The sequence below is a fragment of the Sturnus vulgaris genome, chromosome 1 (genome assembly GCF_052056855.1).
Source record: "Sturnus vulgaris isolate bStuVul1 chromosome 1, bStuVul1.hap1, whole genome shotgun sequence".
Taxonomy (NCBI): Eukaryota; Metazoa; Chordata; class Aves; order Passeriformes; family Sturnidae; genus Sturnus; species Sturnus vulgaris.
The window spans coordinates 65,283,214-65,311,117 of NC_142243.1; the positions used below are offsets into that span (position 1 = coordinate 65,283,214).

Below are 27,904 nucleotides of genomic sequence, written 5' to 3' on the forward strand. Positions count from 1 at the left end.
GGGAAACATCACTTAATATGGATGCCTTGGGCAAGATGCCCTTTAAAGAGGGACTTCTGAAGTCTGAACCCAGGCTCCTGTTAATGTGAACAACTTCCAGTGCTTTATTGCAAGGACTAATGACAGCATGATAACATGAGGCAAATACAAATTTTTGTGAAATAATGTAAAAATGTTTTGTTCTAATGTGGGAACTGAGAAAAAAACTAGCAAAAAATAGTAAGGTGTTAAACTGTGGCCTCATAGGAAAAATGAAGAGAATGGAGTTTATTACCTAATAGCTCCTTAGTTATTTCTAGCTGTTTATGTAGAATATATAACAAGATGTAATACTCAGTGTTTTTTACTGCTTATGAGAGGGAGAAATTAACTTAGGTTTATATAGTGGAAACTAATAAGCTTCCATTTAGTTCTGATAGCAGGAAAGAAAACTTTCTCTAGCCTGATGAATCACTTGGACTACATGGGGACTGTTTGGTGGATGCCAAAAAAAATTAAGGATCAGGTCAGAGAAATATTTTCTGTGTGCTAGATGCTCCCTCAGAGCAGGTGGTGGCTTGGGTCATGCTTGAAAGATTTTCCATTTCACTGAGTTCTTCTTTGCCATCTTCTTTGCTAGCTTGGTGTAGTTAAATCATACTTACTTGACAGCTGTGGCTTTTACCTTCCATAACAATTTGGCCGAAGGCAGAAAGGGCTGTGTAGAGAGTCTTATAGACAAGACACATGAAATGAATTCAAACCACAAAACCTGAATAATCAAGCAGAGTCTCAAGATCAAACTTCTCCATCTGAACTGCTGTTTTGTTTGGGATACACTACTGCCAGATATAACATAATTAATGACATTTTCCTCACCAAGTTAAGTAAAAACACAGAGTCTGTGTAACATTTTTTTTCCTTTCCAACAAAATTTAGATAAAATTTGGATTAATCTTCATTTCTAGTCTTTCTCTGTATCCAGCTAATTGGGATATCTGACTTTTTTGCCAGATGGTGAAAAAGAGGCAGATTGTGTACTTAAACTCATCCATTAAAAAAAAAAAGGTAGAAAGAGAAAGGACATTATCTGATCTCTCAAGAAGACAAAGTAATATAAAAAAATGCCATTTGCCTATTAGTTTTGAAAGGTGAGTGCCTCACACCTTCCTGGCAGATAGTATGATAATGAGTTGTATCTAAGGTGCCTCTGGCAAGGCTTGCTTGGAAAGATTATCCCCATGTATCCAATGGTCTGCACATTCAGTATTGTGCAGATCCCTGGGACATGGAGTCAGACACCTGGGAATGCCTGTCAGTGTGTGCATTGCCCATGGTGGCAGGAGAAGGGTTACAGGCAGTAATAGTGAAAAAAGGGACATCAGAGTAAGTAAGTACAGAGGCTTCAGGTAACTCAGTGGAGTTTGGATAAAAAACTGAAGGAGGAAAATTGCCAGTTCTCTGGAAGGAAAACAACATTTTGAAGAGGCTGCTGGGATATAGTCTGACATGAGTAAATTGCAAGCTGAGATAAATATGCCTGGAACTATCAAAAAGAGTGCTGTACAACATGCACAAGGTATGATTAGCCATCCATTACAATTCATGACAGTCCTGCTGGTATAAGTACTGGAGCAGCAAGAAGGGCATGCTGCTTTTGCAGTCAGTCTTGTTATGGGGAGGAAAATGTAAGTGAATGTTTAGTTAGTAATTTTAGCCTCTGTCTATGTTAAAAAATACAAGGGTTTCCTGCAGTGTTGGCAATAAGGCAATATTTATTCAGGAAAACACAAGTGGCTTTTGTCCACAGTGTTGAAAACAGCAAGAGAATATAGATCATACCTTGATTCAAAATGCCCTGACAGGGCCAGATTAAATAGATGAACTTTTAGAGCAGCACATAAAGATTGTACTGTTTACATAAAATATGGCAATTTATTATAGAGAGCATCATTTAGGCGTAAGTATCTGGAAAATGATTTGGATTAAAGTGATGACTTCCACAGCTTTGTAATCAAAAGCAAATGGACTCACAAAAACAAACTGCAGAAAAGTCTTTTACTGTTTCATTATATGCCTAAAAGATTATGGCCCACTCTTCACCACAGTGTGGGTTAGGGTGGAAGGAAAATCTTGGGAATTGTTGCGGCAAAAGTGAGTGCTGGAAAAAAATTAACGGAGTAGAAAAAGCATCAACTGTCATCTTAAGGGAAGCTGAACCATTTTTTCAGCCTGAAATACATTTCTGCCCAGACACGATGCCAACTAGACTCAGTGAATCAAGGCCAATTGTAGTGTTTTAAACGATCAGTCCCTCGGATTCATTTCAGTACAGAAAGACCCAAATCTCACAGCACAGCAAAGCTGGGAGCAGGTCTTGCAAGCTCCTGGCCGGGGAGCCAGAAGATAATTTAATTCCATTGCTCTACAAAAGTCTCTCTTGTTTACTACCTCTTCTAAGTACCCAAATCTGTGCTTCGAGCAGGAACTTTAGTGGCTATGTGCAGTCATTTTAAATCATTTTCTTAGCTGGGAATAGCAGCAACTCTGCTAATGGACAGTAGGACAAATCCAAAGTGAGAATTAAAGATGGCAGACTTGGAATCATATGACTTCAGGAAAATTGAGCCAGATGAATGGTGGGCTGCAGATTGCCGAGTTGTTACTGAAGGCATTAAATAAAGTTCAAATGTTTGCCAAATAAATCACTGTCTGGAAAATCCTCTGGCTGTGTGTTGTTGCTTGCAGAGAGTGAAAGAAATCTGAAATAATCTAGACCCAGTGCCTTAAACAGGTTATAAATCTGCTGCTGCCATACAAGGGGAAGGTTTGTCAGGTTCCTTCTGGTGGAGTAACAAGATGCTTCGATCTCTAGACAGAACAACTCAATTTATATGCTAACAGCTTGGGGATGTTTATTTTTCTACTTTATGTGGTAGTTAAATCTGAAGAAAAATGAAGATTATAATTTGTGTGGGAAGAATATAGTAAATAATTTTTCTCTTAATTTATGGAAAAACAGATTTTCTTATTGTTTTTTCCAATCTGATGCCTACAAATCTCAGGCTGTGTATTGCTTTTGGTGCAGTCTCTTTTCTTTTGCTTGACTCTTTGTTGCCTAGAACAAACATTAAGAACTTAAACTTCTTTTGTGCTAGAAGAATGGTATCTTGGCAGCAGATTTCCAAAGGCTTGAGGGATTCTCAGGGTTTTGAGATCACTCCAGTATTTGTACAGTTAACCATCAGTGAAGTGGCAATCACTTCATTTTATGCAGGTGCAGATGAGATGCATGTCCTTGCCTCTCAGGAGCTGATATAGGGAGCTATCAACTCTGGCAGAACTACTTTTATGTTATCCAAGTGGCTGAGTGCCTTGCCATGTTTATCTCATGTTTTAAATGTCTAATGTTTCACTAGTCTCCTTCAGTCTAGTTCATGGAGCTGAAACTGGAATAGCAGGATAAGTGAAATCCAAATATAATCTCTTTTTGACCTTTCCAGTACTTTTATGTGAGGTACTGGAAAAAGCAATGAGGACTGACAGAGTTCTCTTGCTTTGTCATATGGTTGTCCTTAGTCATGTTAGCAGTCAGGCACTGTAGGTGCTACTGTAACCTTTCTTAACACTCTAATCCTGAAATAAGATTTGCCATATGTTGTCTTTCCTTTAAATAGCAACCATTCATAAATGTAAGGCATATTTTTCTCAGCTCACAAAATCCAGTGCTAGCTGAGATGATATTCATATCTATGGCCCTTCTGAGAAAGGTTGTCTTTATTTTAAGCAACATGTCTTTATTTTGCAACATGAGCACATTGCCATTTACTTCCTAGTGCAGGATACTGACTTTTTTCTTCAGTGCCCTGTGCTCTGTTTAGTACAACTTTATATTTAGGAAAGTTGAGCTCTGAGGAATCTCATGTGGTAATTTCACCATCAAGCTGTGAGAAAAAATTTTCTACTTCGCAAGACAGGGTCCTGCTTCCTCCTCTATAAAATGGTGTTGCAAATGAGATGTTGACTTTGTGGATAAGCCCAATGATGTTCTCTAGTGGAGGGGATGAATTCTCTGGTAAGCATGGATTTCTCGGGGCATCCATGCAATGGTTTTAAATGTAGCTGTCTGGTGATTGTTTTGTTGCAAGGGCTAAGGGATTTGAGTTATAAATAAAACCATAAAGTTTGCTCTATTAGAATTGTAGCCAGGTAACAGGGTTGCAAACAGTGTGCATGCCTGCACTTCAGTCTTTTAACAGCCTGGAACTCCTTGGTTAGCCACCTGTGCTAACCTGCATTACCTGAGGAGGTAATGCATAGATCTGGGACACTAAGATGATTTGAAACTTACTCATTGTCTGAACTACTAGATGTCATCACAGCTAAGTATTTGATTTGTACTTGGAGTAATATTTGACCAAATATTTGGGGCTTTCCATGTGGACATTTCAGACTTCCCTGAATATTTTCCCTAGGTAGCTATTCCTGTGTTTTGGCCAGTTTCTTTGCTTAAATGCAATTATTAACACTCTGAGTGAAGAATCTGGGTGTCCCAGTGACTCCCAGGTGGTTCCTGCTGCAAAACAGACCAAACAGTGCATTTATAAGATGCTTGTGAATCAGTAGAAGCTGTTTCTGCAGCTGCAGAAGTAGTGATGAAGTACAGTAGTTTTTAGGTAGGTAAGATGGGTAGGGGGTGTTTTCTATGAAATTTGGGACAATGGCAATGGATCATTCATGCACTGGAGGTGTTAGCTAGGCCACGGAGCACCTGGATAGAAGGAATCTGCAGAACCACAGTCTGGGCAGTCTCACCTGACCCAGGTGGAGATGTCACTTGCAGCAGACTCCAATCACTGGGACTCCCATCGCTGTCCAAAGCACCTGACCAGCGCCTTTGACAAATTTGAATCCCCAGGTGTGGGTTATCCTATGCCACTAGTAAACCATTTTTTCCCCCTAACTAAACAGTCTATGGGAATATGAGTAACAGTTTACTTTTTTCAGTGTCCTTAAATTTCTGAAATGTGGATCAAATCCACAGCTGACAAATTTGGGATTGCTTTTTCATCCTCTGTTCTTACAAAGAGCATTTTCACCTGTTTTTCATCAGCTTTGAAGTAGCACTGAATTGTTTTAAGCTTCAGATGGTGAGTAATTTAAGAAACAACATTGTAGAAAAATCTCAGAGAAGCTATAATAAGAAAGAAGATATAATAGTCACTATTTGTTTATAGCAATGCTTAAGTATTCAGATATACAGGTGGCTTCATAAAAAGCATAAAAATATGAATACACTTCAAAAGCATGATTATTGTGCTCACTGTCGCAGAGATAGACATGACTGGCTAGAGATAAAAGAGGAGTTTTCATATTTACAATGAATTTTTTATCTAGACTCTAAGGTGTATGTTCCACGGTTTTTGTGAAGGGACTTCCTTATTTTATTTATTGCAATATTAGTTTATAAAGTTGCTAAATACATCTCTGTCCACTTTTAGGATTGTCTGTATCTTCCTTATATTCTCAGAGTTTAGCAAAGCTCTGCATCATTTTACCTAAAGCCCTACCATTCAAGCCAATTTAGGGTATGTTCCTATTTTGGTTTAAACGTTGTTTCCATTTGTTCCATTTAAAAATAATAGATACCAGACATTAATTATTTCTAATTACTCTAAACATGACAGAATTTGTCATTACAATGGAGCTTGGCTAAGGTTTTGAAAGCAGCAACGTGGAAAGTTGGTCACCTGGGTTTTAGATGGAGAAATCCTGAAGAATATACTATCCCATGTTGCTATTCTTCTCATGTGATTTTCTGTTCTTGCAGCAAAAAAGGGACCTTCATGTTTTTGGCTTTTGCTGACCTTAGCTGAGTTCACAAGGACAGGCTGAGAAACTCAGAAAAGGTTTTGCTTTAATATTCAAAGCGATAAGCTCCTCAAATGGGGCACAGTGTCTTCAGCTAGAGTAGTCAAGGACTTTATGTAGGGGTAGGAGGTAAGGGCTGGGAACTGTAAATCCTGTTTCTGTGTCTTTTCTTATTGTTGTTATATTCAGTTGTTGAGACACTTTCAGTAATGTTCTGATAATAGCACTTGTCTTCAAATTGTGCACTTATCCTATTCTGTTAACCAAAGTCCTTGTAATAAAGGCATTTGAAATAAATTGCAAAGACATTAAGGTATTTTTAGAATGTTTTTCTATGTGAATTGTTTGTAGACAGACTCCCAGCATTCCTGCACAGCAATCATAAAGCAGTTGTGCACTAGAATTGATAGCTGTAGACTATCATTTTTTCATCTTTTTTTAGTATTGTTTTTTTTTAACCATATCAAATCTCTGCTTACAATTTAAAATTAATCCCTATTTGTATAATCCTATAAGGTAGGTTTTTCTCCATAATGGGAATATCTAACTTTTGAAAGAGTAAAAATTGATAATCTAAATCAAAACATCTCCACAGTGGTTTAAATGTAAGAAATGGGCATGTTTCATTCCTGAATTTGTTGGGTAGGCATGTTCTTATAAAAAAAACATGCAGTTTTCATCTAGATAAATTTTTAATGGGAAAATATTCATATTAATAAAATATTTTTACAAGATCTATGGCTGCTTCAGTGTTGATAACTACCTTAGACAAGAGGTCTTTTCTTATCTGGAAAAGAATGGCATCTTACCAAAGAAGCCCAAAACAAATCAACATCTTTTCTTGGAATACTTTCATCATGAGGCTGGTCAAAAACCTACTGCAGGTGCTACCTTTGTCGTTGGAAGGAGTTTCCTTCCTCTGGCCAGTCCTGCTGAAAAATTTACTGGTAGTTTAAGCTGCACCATTTAATGTTCAGACTAGTCAGGCATTGACTCAGAGTCAGCCAAAAATGACTAAATCTGTGGAGCTGATGTCTCATGGGATGTATTAGTTGCAAGTTTTCAAATAAAGGAACTTTTATTAAGTACTATCTCTTATAGTAATTCCTTAGGGATTCTCATTCTGTAGTGTAACCTTATCAACAGGCAGTGAAATTTTCTAATTCTGTATAAAACACAAGGACAAGGGAAAGAAATATCATAGTTCCTTTATGTAGTTTTGCCTCTTTTAAAATTCGTAAATTTCTGTTCCTATAATGTGGAATCTCAAATCTCTTTTTTAGTCATCTGCAAAGAGTTTATAAATATGAGGGGAAAGGAATTTATAATAGGAAAACAATAGTATTGCTCAGACCAAATGATCTGTTTTCAATAGAAATTAAGGCTGGGTGCTTTGGAAAGAGTCCATAAACTGGACCAGTATGTGATAACAACTCATTGGTGTATTCTACCAGTCTCACTTTAGCTCCAGTTCCTGATTTATTTCTATTTGTTACGTGCTCTACTATCTCTGCTCTGATATCTGATATCTTGAGAAGGAATGCATCCCCAGCCCAATAATACTGTTTGGAATGGTCCATTAGGACTTCAGGTTCAAGATTTTAAAATCTTTTTCTTTCAGTTGAATCCAATTTTTTGGGTTGGTTATTAATGAGTATTTTGAAATAAGTATCTAAGATAGTAACATTCTTAAATATAAGGGTGTCTGTTGGTGGATTCACAGTTTCCTCTGTGGTACTGTCATAAATGTGAGGTGTTTTTTGAGTCTTCAGTTTGACTAAATGATTATCTTGCAGTGCATTGATTTATTGCTTGCAGCCCTGGACAAAGCATTCCCCCAGACTTGGTCTTCATTCTGTTATGCCAGTTCTATTTACTTATTTCTTTTTAAATCATTAGTGTTTGCAAAGTGTTTGGAGGGATGAAGTGCTATGAACTGAAAGTGAGAAGCAAGCAAGGGCACTTTTGGTGGTGTGCACATGCTCTGCTAAATGTGGCAGGAGTACACACATGTGTGATATGACTTGGTGGTGTCAGGCTTGCTCTGAGTCTCACGCTGATTTGCCTTTGCATGTTTCTGCATAGTTCAGCAAAAATGTCCTGGAAATGGGAGGGTCCACACCTTTCTTACTCCATCAGTTAGAAAGACTGTAAAATGCTGCTTCTGCTGGCTGTGTCTGTGCCCGAAATGTGAGATTTCCACTACTGGTAGTGCAATTCCCACAGAGAGGCTATCCCATGGGAGTGTCTTTTTCGACTTACTTGATGTGACACTTACATTTTCTTCATTACTTTTTATAAAGGATTTTGGTAAAGAACAATTATAAACTCATTAGTCTCATTATTCTAAATGGAGCAGATAAGTGCATATTTCTTCAGACATGCATGTAGTAAATGACTGATAGATGAAGTTTAGGAGAGGTTTTGGTTGAGATATTTCATAGTAATTAGTCTGCTCAAGAAAATAATTTACTCAGTCATATTGACGGGAAATTGGAAGCTTCCATTCTATTAATCTATTATGTAATACACTTAGACATGTTGATTGTGATATTTTGCTTCAAGTGTTTTCTCTAAGCATCTATGATTAAATTGTGCAGTAATGGGCTTAATGACAGCCATTGAAAGAGATGACCTTTTACAGGCCAGTAAACAGAATGTTTTAACAATCTGGGTCTCCACTCTTGCAAAATTAGCAAAAACTGGCTCATGCAACACGCATGAGTAAAGGGATGTGTAAAAAATAGGGGGCAAAAAGTCTCTTGTGGAATATGAATCTCTCTTTTCTTGAACAGTGCTAGATTTTAATGGCTTTGGATAGGCCCAAAGGACAGTCTTCTCATATTTTGATAATTCTTCATCCTTTTAAAACATACCAGAGCATCACCTCTGGGAAGTGTAAAGTCATATCTAATCAAAGAATAGACACCCAGTAAACAGGAGTGATAAAGGATTTTGCTAAATATCTAGCCAGTGGGGAGCCAACTGTTGACAAGGGTGGAAAATAGTTTTTGAGGGGAAAATAGCAGAGAGATATTTGAACAAAGATGCATAGGGAGTGGTCAGCAGTAGATTTAACCCCATTTCCTTCCATTATCTATCCTGTATACACTTTCCTTTACCACATATTGTGAGCATGTCCCTGTAGGTCCAGTATGTAGATATATTGACTTTGCTTTTAAGGCTGAGCTTTTCAGTTGATGATTTGGTTGATTTAAGATGAAAGTATTTATATAGGCTTTGCATGAATGGAAAATTGAGGCTTCAGTAATAAAAAATTTCTTGAATTTACATGCAGGCTTGCCATTTAATTTAATGGGATTACTGGAAATGGTTTATACTGGGAATGAAGTACACGAAGCAGAAACCAAGGTGCATATTTACACTGAGGCAAGTAGTTTTCTATCTTAGCTTTCTTTCACAGATAGATGTGGAGGTAAATGTCTTTTCTGTAGTTCACTGGAGCATTTGGGCTTCAGTATGGTATAAAAGGTGGAATCTGGACATGGCATGGAAGCCTAGAATTGGTGCTTTACCCCGTAGCTGACAGTCTAACAGAAGCCCAGCCAGCCTCCCAGTCTGACTCCATCCACCCACACTGGAGAATTGTGTGCACCATCCACTCAGGCTTTAGCTTCCTTTGGTGAGGCTGTTCACGAGTGTAGGATGGGGGCTGCAGTGGGCAGTTATGTGCTCAGTCTGTAAAGAGACTGAAAATTTGAACATGTGAGAAGACTTTGCCAAATGGAGAAAATGGATATAACTAATTAATTGTAAACAAAATAAATCCCCCTGGTTTTATCCCTGATGGATTCTGTGTCCCAAAGGAAGGAGAAAAGGGATGGTCACCTGTTCCATGGAAGACAACCCAGGAGCAGGATGTTGGGTGCTGGACATTGGGGAGCACTGGCCTCTGGGAGTGCCATGGAAAGTGTTCCGAATTCACACCATGGGGGCAGAGAGCAGGGAGAGAGAGAGCTGTGCCTGTCTCTGGAAGCAGATGTTTAAATTTAAAACCCTGTCTTGAATGACAAAGCGCAGTTCATGCCAAGCTTGGAATTTCTGGTGGAGGAGATTCATGGAGCAAGAAGGCAGCAAAAACTCAAGCTGCAGACACAACCCAGATGTGCTATACGAGCATTTACTGCTAAAGGCACAGCCAAAACAAAGGCCCACAGACATGCTAAATTTTCATAAACTTGGTGCATTCGTCTTGCACATATGTTTTTGAGTGGTGGTGTTATGCAAAATCATTTACTCCAAGATAAATAAACAACCACCTTTTTTTCCTAAAATTCGAATATTGCTGACCTTCTCTGCAAGTGTATGTGCTTGTTTAAAAGGATTGATTTTGCTCTTCCCATTCCAGAGACAGAAACATTGGTTATGGAACTGCATGTTTAGACACAGTTACTTGACATGGAACAGATATTTTCAAGCTTTTAAAGAAGTGATGGAAAGGTCTCCAAAGCCTTAATGGATTGTGAAAACCTAGATAACTCAAAATATAATTCATAGACTGTGGACATTTGTCTTTGAGTAAGTTAATGAATAATGTTAAATGTTCCTAGAGAAAAAAAAAAAGAATCAGTCTTCTATAACATGTGAACAGACTGCATATCTTTTAGACTGAAAAATTTGTAATTTTTGGGTGCTTGGAAAATAATTCTAAAGAATAGAAAAGGAAATATTTTTCATTAAAATAATTTTTCTTTCTAATTACATTTATAAAATTAGATATTTGAATTTTTAGTCAATTTTCTATACAGTTCTGTTTAGATCATTCTAGGGAAATAAAATCAGGGTTTTTCAAATGCATCAGCTGCAGAAAGTCCATTTGCCTGTAAGCGAAGTGGATTCAGTAAGGAATAATCAATGTGCTTTGCAGGATCCTTAGAGTCGTCTCATCTTTGATTCGAGATAATCATGGCTGGCAGTGAAAGTCAGAGTGCCAGCAAGTCTTAAACCTGCATCTCCTGAGCCCCCTTTGCTGCTCCTCTCTGCTCTGGGAGGATAAATTGGGGGGGGTCTTGTTCTCCAGACCCTCACAACTCCCAGTCTCTGGAATTCTTTTTGGGAATGCCACTGGATGGCAGCATTTTTCCGTGCAACTCTGCAGAGAGGCAGGAGAGAAGAGAATCATTAAAGGGAAAAAAACGATTAAAGGAAAAAAAATTAAAGTGAGCCGGGAAGGAAGAAGAAGCCACGTTGAAGGTTGCTACTCTGAAGACCAGCATGCATCTCTGCTTCAGTGTAACTTATGCAAATCTCCAGTATTTGCCTCTCTCCTTTTAATTCCCTGGCAGATAGGATACATAAATTGAAATGAGGAGTTCAAAGGAAGGATCTGACTTTTTTTTTTTTTTCATTCCTCCTTTGGTACTTTTCTACTTACGGAGAAGTGGAAAGCTGGCTCCTGTCTCTGAGAAGATGAGCAGTGTTTGTGAGTTTTCTCCATTCTCTTTCTTTACTATTAGAGCCAATACTTTTTTTGGCTATTTAGGCTTGTGCTTCAGAAAGCAAGTGGACTTGCTTGTCTTGCAACTTGCCCAGGCACCTATATGCATGACTTCCAAACAAACAACTGAGTTCATTTCCATCAGCTCTTGGGCTTACCTTGTGGTGTGACCTTCTCTCCCAATCTTGGCACGTATGGAGGGCATGATGGTCCTCTTCTTTCTTTTTCTGTGCTTTGGGAACAAATATCTTCACTATGTCCTGCTTCCAGCAACTCCTTCAATATATCCCAAGCTGTTACCAAAGATGACCCAAACCCCTGACTTTGGGTCCGTGGCAGCAGTTCCTGTGTGGCTGATTCCTGGTTTGCCTTCCAAAGCTGACCCAGCTTCTACCCAGCTGCGTTTAGCTTTTCTGTAAGCTCCCCGTCAGGTTTTGAGTCGGAAGGCAGCATAAAAACTGGGACAGAGCTCAAGCTAGTAAGCTTAATAATGGATCAGGAAAATAGCTTGTCATAAACTCTGTGGCATTATATTCCACTGAAGATTTATGGAGAGAGATATATGTAACGTACTGTTGTGTGTGTTTTTTATATATATATATATATGCATATGTATATATATGTGTATATATATATATGTATACACACACACGTATCTATCTATCTGTCTGTATAACTCAAAAAAAATGCATCACATATGCTGACCCAGGCAATGGGAAAATATGTAGCCTCATGAGGAGTTAACAAAATTTCATGCTTCATAGGTTTTATATATATATATATATATATATATATATGTATGTATGTATTTGTCTTCTTCTCTGTATCTTCTTGCAGTTAGGAAGATGACATTTGTACTAGGCCAGAGGGGAAAAAGCAACAGTTGGATCAGTTCTGCTGGCCATGACACAAAGTGAAAATTGCTGTGGCTAATTTTGAGTAAGTATTTCAGTATATATGATCTTCGCTAGCTTAAACCCAAGCTAACTTGCTCACAGATGCTTGAGCAGAATTCATTTACTTCTCTTTGGAGAGTTAGACCTCATGGTCAGCATTATAGAGAAGTTTTAATGCTTGTTGTCTTGCTTTTGCTGTAGTTCCCCCAATCCCTCACCATGGCCTACGATTGAAAAAAATTTTGATGCTAGATAAGGTGGTTTCATTTGGGAAAGGTTAGTGGTTTGGAGGAATGCCACAGTTTACTTCTTCAAGGGGTATTGGAAGGTCAGAGAGGGGAAATAAATTGTCCTTCCATGTAAAAAATGTAAATTGCTTTTTATTAATTTTACTGTATTCCTGTAAGTTAGCTTTGCATAGCCAATCTCTGGTACTCCAAGTGTAGACTGCTGACTGGTGTCTGCCAAATGCTCACTCCTCCACCATCTCAGAAAGGCTCTGTTTCTTCATCATGGATACCTAGACTAATTTTAAACAAAACTCTGCACATATTACCAGTTTCCAGGTTATGGTACTTTGTGTCTTCTGGGGGGACCACTGCTAGCATTATTGCTGAGCATTTAAGACTGACAGCTTAGATTCTTGAGCTCCTTTTGTTTTCTCCTTCTCATCCTCTGGCATATATTTGGTCTCATATTTTTTCTGCTCTCCTTGACCTTCCCTCCAAAGATATTCATGTTGAGCTGGCCAGATGTTATTCTGTTCTGACCTTATCTGGGAAGCTCTAGAATCACAAATAGTAGAGAGAGATTGTGCTGCAAATACCCTTGACAGTGCCTCTTTTTGATCCTTAGCATGAAAAGAGGAATGGGTAACAGAAGAGTATGGGTACTAGCTCTAAAAGGAAGAACACTGCGATGCATTTCAGGTCTTTTAAAAGTAAAGAGCAAACTGGGGATTTTAATTTCTTTTTAAAATAATTTTTAATAGAAATGTCCTTTGAGAATAAGGAAGCCTTTGAATGATGTGTCTGCTGGGCTGCCCAGTAACAATACTGAGAGCTGGATAACACTGTTGGCTCTGAGCTCCTAAAGCACTGCTGGCCAAACAAATACCATGTGTCAGGCTGTTCCTGTGCCACAATATGCACTCACTATTGCATGGCTTGACTTGCTTTCTGAGACAACAACCAGTTGATTTCTGAGCGAACCAAAGAGAAGATGAAAAATCTGGGGCATTAAGGCAGCTCAGTGGGTCCTTGGCTGTTACACCTTTAGAGCTGGGTGGGCTGCTGGAGGCAAAATCAATGATGTTTTGGCTGGGCCATTTATAGAAGTGTGGTTTGTGGTGAAAATAAAACACCAAATTAGTAAGAAAAATTAAGCTTTAGAGTTAAAAACCTCTGCTTGTCTGTATAGTGCAAACCTGGTCTGAGAGGTGAAAATAAAAAGTACTGATATATCCTTGTCTTAAAGGTTGCTGTTGATGTTTAGGGATCAAAATTATAAACCAGTATACTGGAAATTTTAAGAAAATAAGAAATTATGCTCTGTGTAGATGAATTAGATAGAACATTATTTTTATCAGCCACAATGCCTTATAAAGCAGGTAAATTTGGTCACAGTTGTATAAATATAGCTCTCCCTCTCCTCATCTTCCACCTGTTATGTTAGGGAAGTGCATGTAGCTGCCTCGCTTGCAAGGCTGCTCAGAAAAACCATAAGTGCAAAAGCAAGTGACTTCCAAAAGGCTTTAATTATAGCAGCACAGCTTCAGGTCTCAGAGAGCTGTCCCTGGGAGGGTGATCTGTACACGCAGTCAATAATGTCTAGACACTGTACATTAAGTACAAGTGTGATATGGATAATATTTTTGAAGCAGACTCCTCTGCTGTTAGTGATCTGCTTTTCACGCCACGGTTAAGACAGGGTTAGTGGCACGTACCTGGTTCACCTGAGTGCTCCCTGCTGGACTGGATGATAATTGTCCAGCTTGGTGCCATATTCATAGCCTGACAGTGTACAACACTTTGGAGCAGGGCAAAACTCTCTAAGTGGGAGGCACTGAGCAGCCTCAGAGCTGACCAGCACAATGCCTTGGCAAGTTTAGGCTTATGGCCCTGGGTACTGTGTAATTTGGACCGTGGTTTATCAGCCAGGAAATCATGCATGGGATAATGTCCCCTGGTATGAGGCAGTTTGGGGTAGTTCCCTTGTTTTTTCCAGATTAATTATCAGTCAAGGTGGGGGTGTGTGCTGGTATTTAGGCAGAAATTGGTAAAGCACGCATATTTGTTTTACTTTTTGTTTCCTCTGTGGTTTTTTTTTCCAATTGTGTGAAAGAAGCAGAAGAGACAAGTATTCTTAAATGGTAGAAAATTGTAAACAGGAAATAAATCCAATATAATCATAATTATACTTCCTATTTGTCATTCTGGTTTTTTTATGTATAAATATATAATTGCCTACATCTAAGCATATACACCTTCTAAAGATTTTCTGGGGTAGGAATCCTATTTACTGATCTTTAACATATCTCCACTCCTGTTTTAATAGACAAGTATGCCAGCAAACATCCTAACACGCAAACATTGCAACTAGGAGTCACAAAGCAGTCTGTTAGCAGAATAGAGATGAGAAATATAAAGTCTGAACAGGAAGGCAGTGTCACAGAATTTACAACTTGCTTCCCCTCATCCATGCTGCTTTATTTTAAATTACAAGCAAAATAAAAAATCCAAAGCACAACAAAATGAAAACTAAAAAAAAAACTAAAAAAAAAAAATTAAAAAAAAAATCTGTATGATTCTGATGAGGCCTGACTCATGACTTTGACTAAGCTCCACTTCAGTGGAGCAAAGAGGAGCTGTTCTCATAGCAAACATGTTCCTGGAGCCCAGGTATCCTTGTCTGCCAAGGACACTGCTCCCCCCTTGCAGCCACCTTGAGCCCAATTGCAGAGCCTGGCAGCTCCCAGAACCCTTCACAGTGTACATCAGAGGTGATGTTGCAAAAACCATGCCTTGTGTTCCTGCTGTTAGTGCTAGATGGTGTTCTTTGCATCTAACATGTTTTTCTAGCCTTTTTGAAAGCATAAACTCAGTCAAAAAATTACTGATGACAGCTGACCTCTGTGGTTTTATGCAGAGGTGTCTTGTGCAGCCCCTTTACAGTCCACCTATATCTGTGCTGGAGAGTAAATCAATAAATGCACAGATGTAGTAGCAGAGCAGGCACAAATTCTGTCACTTATTTTCCGTTTCTGTTCACAGAAAATCCTGGTAATGGTCAATTTTCCCAACCCTATTGGCCTCCCTCCTTCACTCCCTTTCTGAAAAACTGAAGAGAGAGGTTTGGAGCTTGCTGAGAAAGATTTGTTAGAGGGGAACATGTCTGTGGCCGGCAGGTACCAGTGGGGGCTGAGATGCAGCAGGCAGCCCCGTGCAGCTCTTCAGAATCTGTCCTGGAGGTAACACGACAAGATGAAATATCTTTCAGCATCACTTGGGCTCCTAAGCCTGCAATAGCTGACGGCGACTAGTGAGAGAAAAATTACATGTTTTTCCAGTGCTGTCCTTTATAACAACTATGCCTTAGCAGTGGGAGGAAAGGGGATAGTTGGAAGTAGGTTTAATCCCAAAGGGGTGGTTCATTTCCTCTAACTACCACACTTTCCAGCAGCTCTGTTCTTCTTCCCTCCTCCTCTCTCTTTCCCCTCCCCCTATTCCTTGGCAAAGTTACCTTTGCAGTCATGGCCTGCTCATGGCAAGGATTAATGGTTTATTGGAATTTGCACGCCTTACAGTAGTGGGGCACATATTCCTCTGAATTTTATTGCAACGCACCACAGTATATAATTTCATTAAGCTGCACATGTCATGGTTATTTGCCATTATTCCCAAGCCCTTTATGTACAGTTTTATCAGTCTCAAATGGCAACGAAATAAAAAATGAAATAAAATAGAATAATGCCTAAAAACATGCAGAGAGGTCAAGGGACCCTATATGCTGACTACAACAACAGATTTATCATCTCATTTATGTGTGGGCAGGAGAAGGGAGCAATTTCTTCACTGTATTTTAATTAACTGTGTTTCACTGTGCGGTTGTAAAGATAATAACCATAACATTAGTGCAACTACTACACTATCAAATGCTTGTCACAGCCTAATATTCTCCAACAATATAGCTTCACAATGGAAACATGCACAACAAAAGAGCAGCTTGTTTTGTTAATTTACTGGGGCTCTGTGTTTTTGGAAGGCCTGTATATATTTCTGTGAGACTGATTAAAATAGAAAGAAGTGTACATAGCGGAGAATAATATTTTTACTGGTGTGGGATTCATTTAACAAAAGTGTTCCTTCAGGAAAACAGAACCAAGATGCTAATGTTATACCTCATTTATTGCCAGCATATTCAGTGACATTTCATAATGTACATCTGTCAGCCAGAGATATAAATGAATGAGGTGAACCATGCAATTTACCCTCAGGAAGTTCCATTAGAGCCCCCAAAGTATAATATTTATGAGGTCAGAATCAATTAATCAGATAGCTGTATTTGCTTTTCAGCTCAGCATGCTCTTCTGCACCAAGCTGTTGCATTGAGAAAGTCCTTCCTATTTGATAAGAGGAGTCAGTTTGTATGTGCTGCATGTAGTCTGTTTTGTAAATCAATTGCTTTCCTCACACAGCTTATACTCCATACAAATACAAACTGTAAATTAAGAGAGTGAAAAACAAGTCTCTCTCAAAATGCATACCAGAATAGAAGACTTGTGTGCTTTCTGCTCCTTGCTGTAGCCTCTTGCAAATCTGTTGAAAATGAGAAAAAAAAATGATAATAAATTTGGTTTATTTAACAATTTCCAGCAAACAGAAAGTCTTATGAGGAAAGTAAAAAATAGTTAATTTTTAAAACTCTAAAACTACTGATTTGATCAGAGGAACTCACTCAACTTTATGAAGAAAACTCAGTACGTTTTGGAATGCATTACCAAAATGGTTTTCCTTTGCAACCATGTTCTGAATGCTCATTACTTTAATTTCCTCTTTTCAGTTAGATTGACCATTGGTCCCTGCAAGAATGTGCGTCCTATCATTTTTGTTATAAATTGCAGTCATTCCCTGGGCTATTTTCAGATGTGTTGGGAACTTTTCCTGGCACTCTGACACCAGTGGAGGAGCAGGCTCATGGCTGCCAGAGCTCCTGGGAGGTGCAGGTGCAGCCTGGTCACTATCCCAGGTGTGGACTCCTGGTTTCTAAATGGAGCCTTTCTTGTAAAGAGATTTTTAAAAACTTAGCTGTAATTTTTATCATATTGTGATTTTCTTTTGTTTTCTTTTGTTTTTCTCCCTTTTTTTTTTTGTAGACAACAGATGCAAAATATAAATTTTGGTAGTAAAATCTTTGTCAATATGTTTACACTGTCATAAATGATGCCAAGATGTGATCCAGTATTTCTTTGCTTCTTTGAAAATAATTTTATTTAGGATGGTTCAAAAATTTCCTGTTATCTAATAAAATCACTTTTCTCAGAACATTTCTCAAAGATGAAAGTGAAACCAGGAAAGGCACATTTGAAATCACTTGTAGAATTATTACAAGTAAAATATTAACTGGGAAAAAGTTTTAGAACAATGTTTTGTCTTCACAGTTTATGATTAATTTCCGTAACAATTAACGTTTTGCATTCAAAGTTTCTCATTTTTGTTGTGGGGGGTTGAATATCTCATACTTCAGATTTGGTCTTTTGCTCTTGAAGAATGTGGATGGTTAGATAAAATGAGTTTTTTTTCCAACCAAAACTACTGACAAAAGTGCTGATACATCCCGAAAACAATACCTGCCAGAGTGGGAGATCTGAGCAACTGAGGAAGAAGGGATGGGGTCCCTGTGTACCACATAGCCCTGTGTTTGTAAGTCCTCACTTCAGAAGAAAAGAGCAATGCTCAACACCCATCAGAAAGCCAGGAGTCGGGTTTAGAAGCAGAGCTAGATCCTAAACTCTGTGCATCTAGGATAAGTGCACTCAATCCACTTCTGGACAAAGGGAGAGTAAGGAAGGAGGGAAGAAGTTTAACAGTTTCAATAGCTGAGTGTGACAGAGAGCTATCAGCAACAGAAGAGATCAATGAGCTAATTTATCAGGAGCATAGAAAAATGAGTTCGAATACTTGTTTTATAGACATTGGTGCCAGTCACTTAAATGCGGCTGCTTCCATTCCCAAGTGAACATCCCAACCACCCCTTGGGGAGTTTCTCCTTTCTTTCTGGGCTCTTGAGCATCAGGATGAAACAAATGACAAAACCCCGAAGCCAAAATCTGCCTGCCTGTGTGGCAGCAGAAAGCAGAGCTAGGTGCTCAGGCATTCTCCACTGTGGTAGACGTGAGTCTGTCTTTATGAAACGGCCAGCTTATCAGGAAATGCAGTGTTTTTATAAGCATGGTTTGTGCAGAGTCTGATTGTGCATATTTAGTCTCACTACCTAGTTGTATCAAGGCACTGTGAACATCATTGTGTTTTTGTTTCCTTTTTATTGTCTCTGGGCTAGTGCACATTATTGGTGGGATATCACTGACCAGCTGGAATTCATGATATTTTTCTGCTGTGTGATCTTGCTACTGAAGCCTTGTAAACAGAGGGCAAACACTTCTGGAACAGGAGTTAATACCCTTGTTTGCATATGAATGAGTATTTGTATGGACCCTTATTCTCAGCATTTATGCAAATGCAAACTCATACATGTGAAGGAGTGTGGAAAAGGCAACAAAAAACCGAATCAAAATGAGAGGCTGGATTCATGGAAATGTTTGTTTTCCATTATTTGTCCTGTTCCCTTCATCGTTTGTATTGCACAGGGCCTCAAAATGGCCCACACCATGTGCAAGAGTGTTTTTGGTATAAGGCTTTCTGATTTAACCAGATAGCACAAGAAAAGAATAGCTCGTCTGAATGGAGGAAATGTCAGGCAGTTGTTTCCAATCAATACTCCTAGTTTTCCTGATCTCCTACCATTGTAGGGTAACTAGGGGGACCAAAATCAGTAATGATTTTAGAAAAAGATGAGGAGATAATAGCTTCTTTGTGATGGCAGGCTATTGCAGGCTACTCTGTGTTAATAGATGAGGTAGTTTAGATTTTGCCCTCTTTTCATGAAAGTGACATAGTAAATATTTTTTTATCTGTGCAGGGGAACTCTTCTGCAACCAGCTAGGGCTATCTCATCTTGCTGTCCATTCATACGGTCCCTGTCATACACTATCCTGCTGGGAACTGCCTGGGGTACTGCAGGCTGGCTAAGGTTCAGGTTGCAGGGTAGTGTCAGGGGGAAATGTGCTTGATAAACAGTTTTTGCAGATAACTGTTCTCCCAAAGTAGAGCCAGAGCAACGGAATTATCAATTAGCAAAGGAATGAGAGAAGCTACAACTGACTGTGTCTGGTATTTACACAGTGCTTTATGGCAAGACCTGAAGTGAAGCGAGGAAAGCTGCTACCTCTTAATTTAGTAGAGTTCATTCATCTCCCACAGGACCACATCTTGGAGGCCCCTTTTAGGCTAGTTTGTATGTCCCCACCTTGGGTTTATGCACATTTATTATGGAAGCATTTAGCTTTTCTTATCCAGGCCTTCCTTTTAATGTTCTGCTTTTAAAATGTTATCTGGTTAAGTTTTCATGTTAACATGTGCCGCAATTGTTTACTGAGATACTGTGGGATTCCATCCAGTAAATGAAGATATGCTTCCTCTGTTTAGATTTATTTCCCTTCACTATGTCAAAATCCCCTGTTTACAGCTGATATGTCCTGTGACTGGAGATCAGATATCCATTACTCATGTGTGCCATGACCCCTTTTAACACTTAGAATGGCTGGTTAGCTGCCTGCATTACAGCAAAAGCTGTGACACAGTCACCTTCCCAAATGTCCTCCAGAATCCCTCTTGCATACTATAGGCAGTTCCTGGTGGTTCCTGCACACCCTCTCAAGCCATATCTTAAACTAATATTTGACTTATGAATGACAAAGAGGAGAGGGAAAAATGAAACCTCTGTAGAGGGGGAGGAAGACAGGAAAATCTGATCATGACACACTCTTTAAACAAGATCCCAGAAAAGTTAAATTACTGTATTTTGGTTGACTAAGAAGATTTATGATCTTTGTGTAGAGGGAAATCTAAAGACCCTGGAAGTTAGGTAAGGATATTATTTCTAGTCATGTTTCACCCTGAAAACAAAGAGAATGGTACTAGAAAGTTTTTGAAGGTAAGAAAAAGGAAAACAAAGCAACAAAGTTATCATAAATGAACATATTTTTGGCCATCTGGGACGGGGAATGGTATCACAGAAAAGGAGTATCTGAAGATTGAAAATCAAACAGTATATGACAGCAAGATGAAAAGAGGAGTCAGGGAATTGTAAAGAACGATGAAGCAAAAGCAGGAAATTTAGTTACTACATGCAGAGAAGTAGACTGAACAAACAAACAAAAAAAGATACTACTCACAGGTTCTTTTAAATGAGGGTGAAAAAACCCCTTTCTACATCTAAGACAGTGTACAGTGAGCACTAGAGAGATGAACAGGGAAAATACTTCAATGAATAAATAAAGCAAGATAAACTCTAAACTCTAAAAGAAAGGTCTACCAATACTATTGTGGGGAAGATAATTCATCTGACTGTTCAAAAATCAAACATAATTATAGTTTAAGGGAGTATGCCATCTCATAATGCTACTGGTCTGGGGGTTCTAAAAAAACAAAACAAAAACGTGGAAAAGAACACATGGTCTGTCCAAACTGAAGAACGTGAGAGAAGGTGCCCGCAGGTTTAGTGTTCTCCATGTGGTTTGGTAGAGAAGTCAAGAGGCAGAAGAATGGCTTTCTATTTCAGTGACCCTGGGAAAGACACATGAAGCTGCAGAGAGTGAAAACGAAAGAATTAATGAAAGAGAACAATCCTAAATGTTGTTAACACTGTGCTAAGAACTAGAGGGACATAGCTGGAGGGTGGTGCTGCACTAACATAGATTTAACATAGACATGGGGCTTCTGTACTGGAGGCAATATATACCTGGCACAGAGGACATGTAGTCTACATGTATAATCTGCAAAAGACTGTATGGATAAATGAACCTCTATTTATCTAAGATAATTCATCAAGAGCAAATTGCAAGAGAAGCTCTATGGAAGTTGTGTAGGAAGTTTTAAGTGTCTCTTTTAAGTTAAGCAAAACTTATTGAAATCTCTCAAAAATCTACTGTAATGATATTAGCATATTATATCATAAAAATGAAGTAAATTTCTCCCTTATACTTATTTATTTGAATTGGGATGTAAATAGAGCAATGCATTTTCTATACAGGGAGATGAGTTCAGATTGGCCTGTAGTTTGAATTTATTCCATGTTCTTTACTAATTTGCTAAAAGAATGGCCTTATTCCAAACCAGCTTAATTCTTGGAGGTAATTCCACAGCTGAAAAAGCTTGTATTTGATTCAGGATTTAATTTTTTTTTTTAAGAAATTAAATATATATGAGAATTTCAGTTGTCAGGGATCAGAGTAGAATCATAAAAAATGAGCTGGTTTATTGCTGCTCTTCCAGTTGAAGATAATGTGAAAGGATCTTAGTAGTCTAATGAAGTTTTTGTAAAGATACAGCTTCAAGCCCATCAGAAAGTGCCATTATGTGATAGCTGGTTGAATGCATTTATTGTCCTGTAAATATAATTGTTTGTTTAGCAGTTAGCTGGGTTTTCTGAGTGCTATCACCAACCACTTTTCTTTGAAATCATATTTGGTTTAATACATATTCTTATTCCAGGAATATCTCTCTTCTTTTTTTTTTTTAATGTTTACAGCAGCAGAAACTCCACTGAAATCTAACAAGTCTCTGTATTTAATCTGATGCAACTAGCAGAATAAACTGGGATTGTTATCGTGATGTGTGCATCGTCCAAGTCCTATACAACTTGCACCGTTATGTAATTCATCAAAATTTGTCATAATGTTGGTACTCCTGCTTTCTCTCACAGTATTTTAAAAGAGAAGTTGATATCTGAGCAATAATGCCTTAATTAAAGGGACAGTTAATTTTTTGTGACAAAGGGGAAGGGGGAAGCTTCACTGCAAATCTTTTTTTTGCATGTTTGGGTTCTGCTGAAATCATAAGCTCTCTCTCTGTTATACTTAACACTCCTGACTGAATAATGCAGCTGGTTAGTATCAGCTGTTACTATCCACAGAAAATTTTTTGAAAATTGAAAAACTGCTTAGGAAAATTTTGCAGAATAAAGATCTTTTGAGAGTTGTTGTATGCTATTTATTAACTGGATTGGTTTTGATTTCTTTACTTCTTATCATATTTAAACCATTTCTTTAAATAAACCTATCATGTGCTGTACCAGAAACTTCTCCTCTAACTTGACTTGTAATATATATTTTCATATACAACTATATGTATCTATTTCCTTCACAAACAGAAACAATTCTCTTGGCTTTCTAATACGAGTGCAGGTTTTAAGTAGATGGAGCTTAGATGCTTGAAATCTCTAGGACTTTAGGTGTGGATTCTGCCAAGATGAATCTTCAAATGTTGATTTAAACTGTTTACAGATTCTGGCTTCACCTTGAAGCTGAGGTGTAGTGTTTGTAGTCGTCTCCAGTCCATTAATGGAGCCTGGTTCTCTCTCCTTTTATTTATACTGAGGTTGTGCCTTAGCTAGAGCAACAACTCTCTGATTTCTAAAGTGACTGCATGCAGAACAAAGCAGATTTTTCTTTCTGCAATCCAGTGGGATGAGACTGTTGGTGATTTGCTTTTTGTGCAGCCTCCAAGAGCACCACCTGCCTGCCTCAGGCTCTGGAGCCTGGGATGCCACAGCACAACACAGATAAACCGAAATGGGATGGGCAGCTCTGTGTGTGCTGCAGTCACACCAACTACGGTGGGTCATCCTGTGGTCTCTGTACCTTGAGAAAGCAACACCTTGCCCTGTTTGTGTTGAGGAGGAGAGTAGCACAGAAGCTGAGAGGTAATGGGTGTAGGAAGGATTTCCTGCAAGCTTTTCAATCTGGGCTGTGTGCTGAAGCCTGGGAAGAAAAGTAAATTGCCAGATGGTACACTTGTCACCATCTTGTCCTCCTTACCGTCTGACAGGAAGTCTTTGCAACTCCTTGCTTCCTTGATGACAGACTCCTTTGATTTGATCCAGCCTGTTTTAAGGGAATAGGATATCTGGGAGGTGGGGTGTGCATGCCTGTGAGCTTGATTTTAGAAAACTATACACGGCATTATAGGAGTATGTGTGTGCAGTGTCTATGCCGCTTGAACAGAGGTTTGGTGATGATCTAGATCAGATCATTTGCAAATATCAATACTGCAGTATTTATTCAGTGTAGTTTCTGAAGCTTGCTTCGTGGAAATATCCTTTTACCCTCTTGAGCTCGCTATGATTTTAAGAGGAATATTATCCCACATGGCTCCCAGTATGAGAGAATTGTGAGGTCTGTTTTGGAGAGGCAAGGGCAAAAATTCAAACTTCATTCTTGCTGCTGCTGTGGCTCAGATTAAAACTGAATGGTGTTTTAGGCATGATACTTGATTCAGAGGACTGTACAGCACATAGGTGAATCTTTCTTGTGCAGGGACTAGCTCTGCTGAGGCATGCTGCCTCCCCACACAGAGTGCTGTTGCTGTAAAGCAGCTCTTGAATTCATGGTCAGGAGGTGGTAGTCCCTTACAGAAGCTTACTGGGCTTTAGGTGAGGCTGAGGGGCTGTTGTCTCCACATCCCGTGGCATCTGGGGCTCACTGATCCTCCCGTGAACGTCTCAGGCTGGGTACACAGTGCCCCAGTGCTTGCTGCCCTCCACTTTCATGAAATTTAGGCTAAACTGGGTAGGTCCTGCTTAATCAGACATGGAGAAGGGAAGATCCAGAAGCAAGCTGAATGGTGGTCAAGCCTTACTGCAGAGGTTCATGGAATCTCGGCATTTAAAATAAATTATATGAACGTCTTGAGTGGTCTCCAGCCTTTCTAAACTTATTGGAATAAAGGTTCGTGTGTGCAGTGGCTAGGGAAGGGGGTCCTCATTCCTGGCTCAGCCTGCTGTAATGCAAGCAAGAGATATTAATCACAGACAAGCCAGACTGGATGTGTTTCAGACACCAGTCTAGCCCATCCCTCACTAACCAGTTCATAAAGCTCCCGAGTGATGGGGATTCCACATGTCAGACAGGAGTCTATAGTCAGGTCCTGGATCATCTGCCCTCCTTGCTGCTTCACCTTCCAATCTTTTGTCATATCTGTAAATTTTTGCGTGTCAGTATTTTTTGCAGATATTGTTGATTTTTCTCATTCCCTTGCAAGACTATTTGATCTGGGTCTGATTTAGAAGGAGACCCAGTGTACATGTCTTATACAGTGTCAACAGCTTAGTTCACTTTAGTGGTCAAGATCATAGACCTCTTTTGTAAACAGAGAGAAAAAAAAGAAAGAAATAAAATAACCTCACAACTCTTTCTAATTTCCTTGAAATGTGCCCTTAAAAGGATAATATGCTCTTAATGCATATAGCTACCTTAAAAAAATAAAAAGAAAACACATTCTTTCTAATCCCTATTTTATCCTTGGAGCTGGATGATGAGTATTTCAAAGTGTGTTCTGCCAAAGCTTTTCTGACAAGCAGTGATATTTGCTGTGAATCTTAAACTTCAAAGATAGGAGTATTTAGTAAATGAATTAATTTCAAAGGATTAGACTTTCACTGCAGATGTTTTTGTCTGTCTTATTTCCCTTGAATCTTATAATTGCATCTCTCTCTTGTACCTGCAACACATTAATAATCTTCCTTTGCTTTCATCACACTCCAGTACCTTTGGTTTGTTTATATCAGCTGCTTCTAATAGTTTTGATTTTCTTTACTTAAATCTGAAATGGAAGCATCAGTGGCAAGGTAATATAGTAAGAGATAATAATATGCAAAGATGCCTTCAATCTTCTTTTTTCTCACTTCCCCTCTCATTTGAATGACATTCACATGATAGCAAAAGTAAACAAAGAGCACATGTATACAAAAGAAGGGGAAAGTTCTTTATCTTTTGCTGAGCTTTTGTATTGCTAAAATGCTAAATTGATGCTGGGCTCTGGGTATGGGCCCATGGCATGACATGGAAAAGTCTAAGGATGAAAAGTCCATGGATCAAGGGCTGCCAGACAATGCTCGCAGTCTGTAGTCTGGCTGCCCATATAGCTGAGGTTATATTGATATTCTTGCACCAGCCTAGAGAAGGTGGCAACTGGGAGCATGTGCCACATATTCCAGAATTTTCTTTTCTAGGTTCTCATTCTGGAGAGGTCAGATGTAGTCACCATCAGGCCATTTGCAGTGCCTCTCATGAGCAAACGTGCTGCAGCAGGAGAGAGAAACTGCAGTGAAGGTCTGCTGTGTGTTGTACCAGAGCAAGTGGCAAATCTGTGTCACAGAAAGAGCAGCAGCTCCATTCGCCACCGAGCACCTCGAAGGGTCCACAGGGCCTGCTGTGGCCCCAGGAATTCAGGCCACTCCTGGGACCTGGGTGGGGCTTTACTTCTCCTTTGGTTTTGCTGCCATTGCCTCCAGTTTAGCTTCTCCTCTCTGTTCATCTTTTGTGAATTCTCTGGTGATACCAGTGAGTGGGTTTCTTTTCCTTGAGAAAAGGGAATCTGGCTCCCCTTTTCCAGCCACCGGGAGATATGAGTCGTTTGATAGGAACACTGAATAAAATCTACTATCACAAAAACCTGGGACTGTGCTAGGTTATAGGCAAGGACATACAGTCCTTGAGCTTATTAGTGGGTATGTGTTATGTTTTAGGAATGGTGTTCCCAGATTAAGTATTCCCACAAAAAAACCTGCCCCTCTGCTACAAGATGTTCTTTGAAGCTTTGCTTTGGCAAGTGCTATTATCTGTCACAGGAAAGAAGGAATAAAGGTAGACTTCTTTCTACAGACAATTCCAAAGCTTATTTTTTAATGGTCCTATTATTTATTCCTGCTGTTTTTGTTCCTACAGTTCCTAGAAGCTTGAGTCTTTCAAAATAAATTTAAATTTAAGGAGAAGCATTTTAACATCTAGTTCCAAACCCAGTGAAATCAGTGTAAATACTGCTAGCTATTTGGATGGGAATTTTGTATCTTAAGTCCACACCTAGATGAGAATGGACATGATTTATGTGTCCAGGCAGTGCCTTTATCAGCTATCTAAAGCTGTGGAGAGGTGGAAGATTTTCAGTCTCGGGGCTTCAGGAGAGAATGGGGTTAAATTCTATATAGAAGAGTATTATAATCAACTTAAAAATACTCTGACAATATTACATAAAAAATGTTTATGGTCAACACAAAATTGACTTTCTTCTATTGTTTTGTGGTGGACTGCAACGTTCTAGCTTTGAATGGATTGTGCTCTTTTTTTTTTGGCTGGGTACCTGCATTTAAACCAATACACAGATTCAGTTTGTTTTACATGGATAGTGTGTTTGGTAGTTAATGTCAGTGTTAGTATAAACTATTTACGATATATCTGAATGGATTTTCACATTATTTAATTAAGGGATAGATTACTTACTTAGGATAGAGGGGGTGTGTTGCTTCTATTTAATTGTCAAAGAGTGGATTGAAAGATTTTATGTGATATCTCAGATAATTTTTTTGCTTTCTCTGGAAAGTGGCCACTCCTCCACAGAGAGCACAGTGACCAAAATAGATCCCTTAAAATTTAACTTGAGGAGAGAGAAAGAGAAACAAAGGTCACTGGTCTTTGAAGACCAGTGGAATATATAAGACATGTCTCCTGTGCTGCTGTACAGAAAATTTAGTCATGTGGATTTTTCAGGGTTAAATAATGGATGTTATGGTCTGTCATGTGGCAGTTTTTATAAGGTTTGTGTGTTACTCAGTGGATTGACTTACACCATTTTTTAGATAATAAGTGGATCTGGACTACAGAGAGGACTCATGGGTATATCAGTTTTCCTCTTTTTAGTACACTGCAGGAGGTCTGAAGCTGAGCAGGCAGTGGAATGTTATTTTTATTATGATGCTGTTCTCTCAAATATATCTCCACAACAACCACAAAATTAAGAAAATACATTGTGGATGTTGCTTTTTCTCTGTGTTGTCCCTGACTAGGCTCGAAGACTTCAGCTTTCAAGGCCATGAACAGGAACTTTTCAGAAACACTAGACTAATTTAAAATTCAAAACAAGTTTCAAAAGATGAATAAACGCATTTGATCAGATCATCCTGTACTTCTGAGGGTTCTCTCTTCCTCCCACAGAACTCTGCAGCCATCCAGTCAGAGGTACAGCCCATACACACGATTTGAGTGCCCACTGTAAATGCAGGGAGCTGGGCTGTCTCTGGGGTGTTTATAAGTCTTGACCATGCATCAGTGTGATGGATTTCTTTGGGCACTGACTACAGGCAGTGGTCTGCAGTGCTCTAACTCTGTGCTTCGAAAGTCTGGTGCTGTATTGTTTGTAAATGAAGCCTTTTGTTCGATGAGATTTACAGACAAGTTTGGGCAAATAAAACATCTAATTTGAGTGATCTAATTGCTGACTCTAAAATGCTGTTTGCACATTACACTGTTTAATTACTTCAGTCTAGTAGCTGTCTAGCAATGTCTCAATCTGTTATATCTGCCAGAATT

General features: G+C 38.9%; 1 long non-coding RNA gene across 3 annotated transcripts in view; it reads left to right on the forward strand.

Moving 5' to 3' along the window:
* The window catches only part of LOC148225265 (uncharacterized), a 192,845-nt gene that overhangs the window by 43,725 nt on the left and 121,216 nt on the right, over positions 1 to 27,904 (forward strand). For 2 of the 3 annotated variants that reach the window (XR_015805046.1, XR_015805049.1), the window contains exons 6-9: positions 9,149 to 9,240; positions 10,220 to 10,389; positions 11,253 to 11,293; positions 12,146 to 12,247. This is a non-coding gene — a long non-coding RNA (uncharacterized LOC148225265). Of the gene's footprint in view, positions 1 to 9,148; positions 9,241 to 10,219; positions 10,390 to 11,252; positions 11,294 to 12,145; positions 12,248 to 15,476; positions 15,674 to 27,904 lie in introns of all 3 variants that reach the window. The other variant, XR_015805048.1, reaches the window with a different exon arrangement.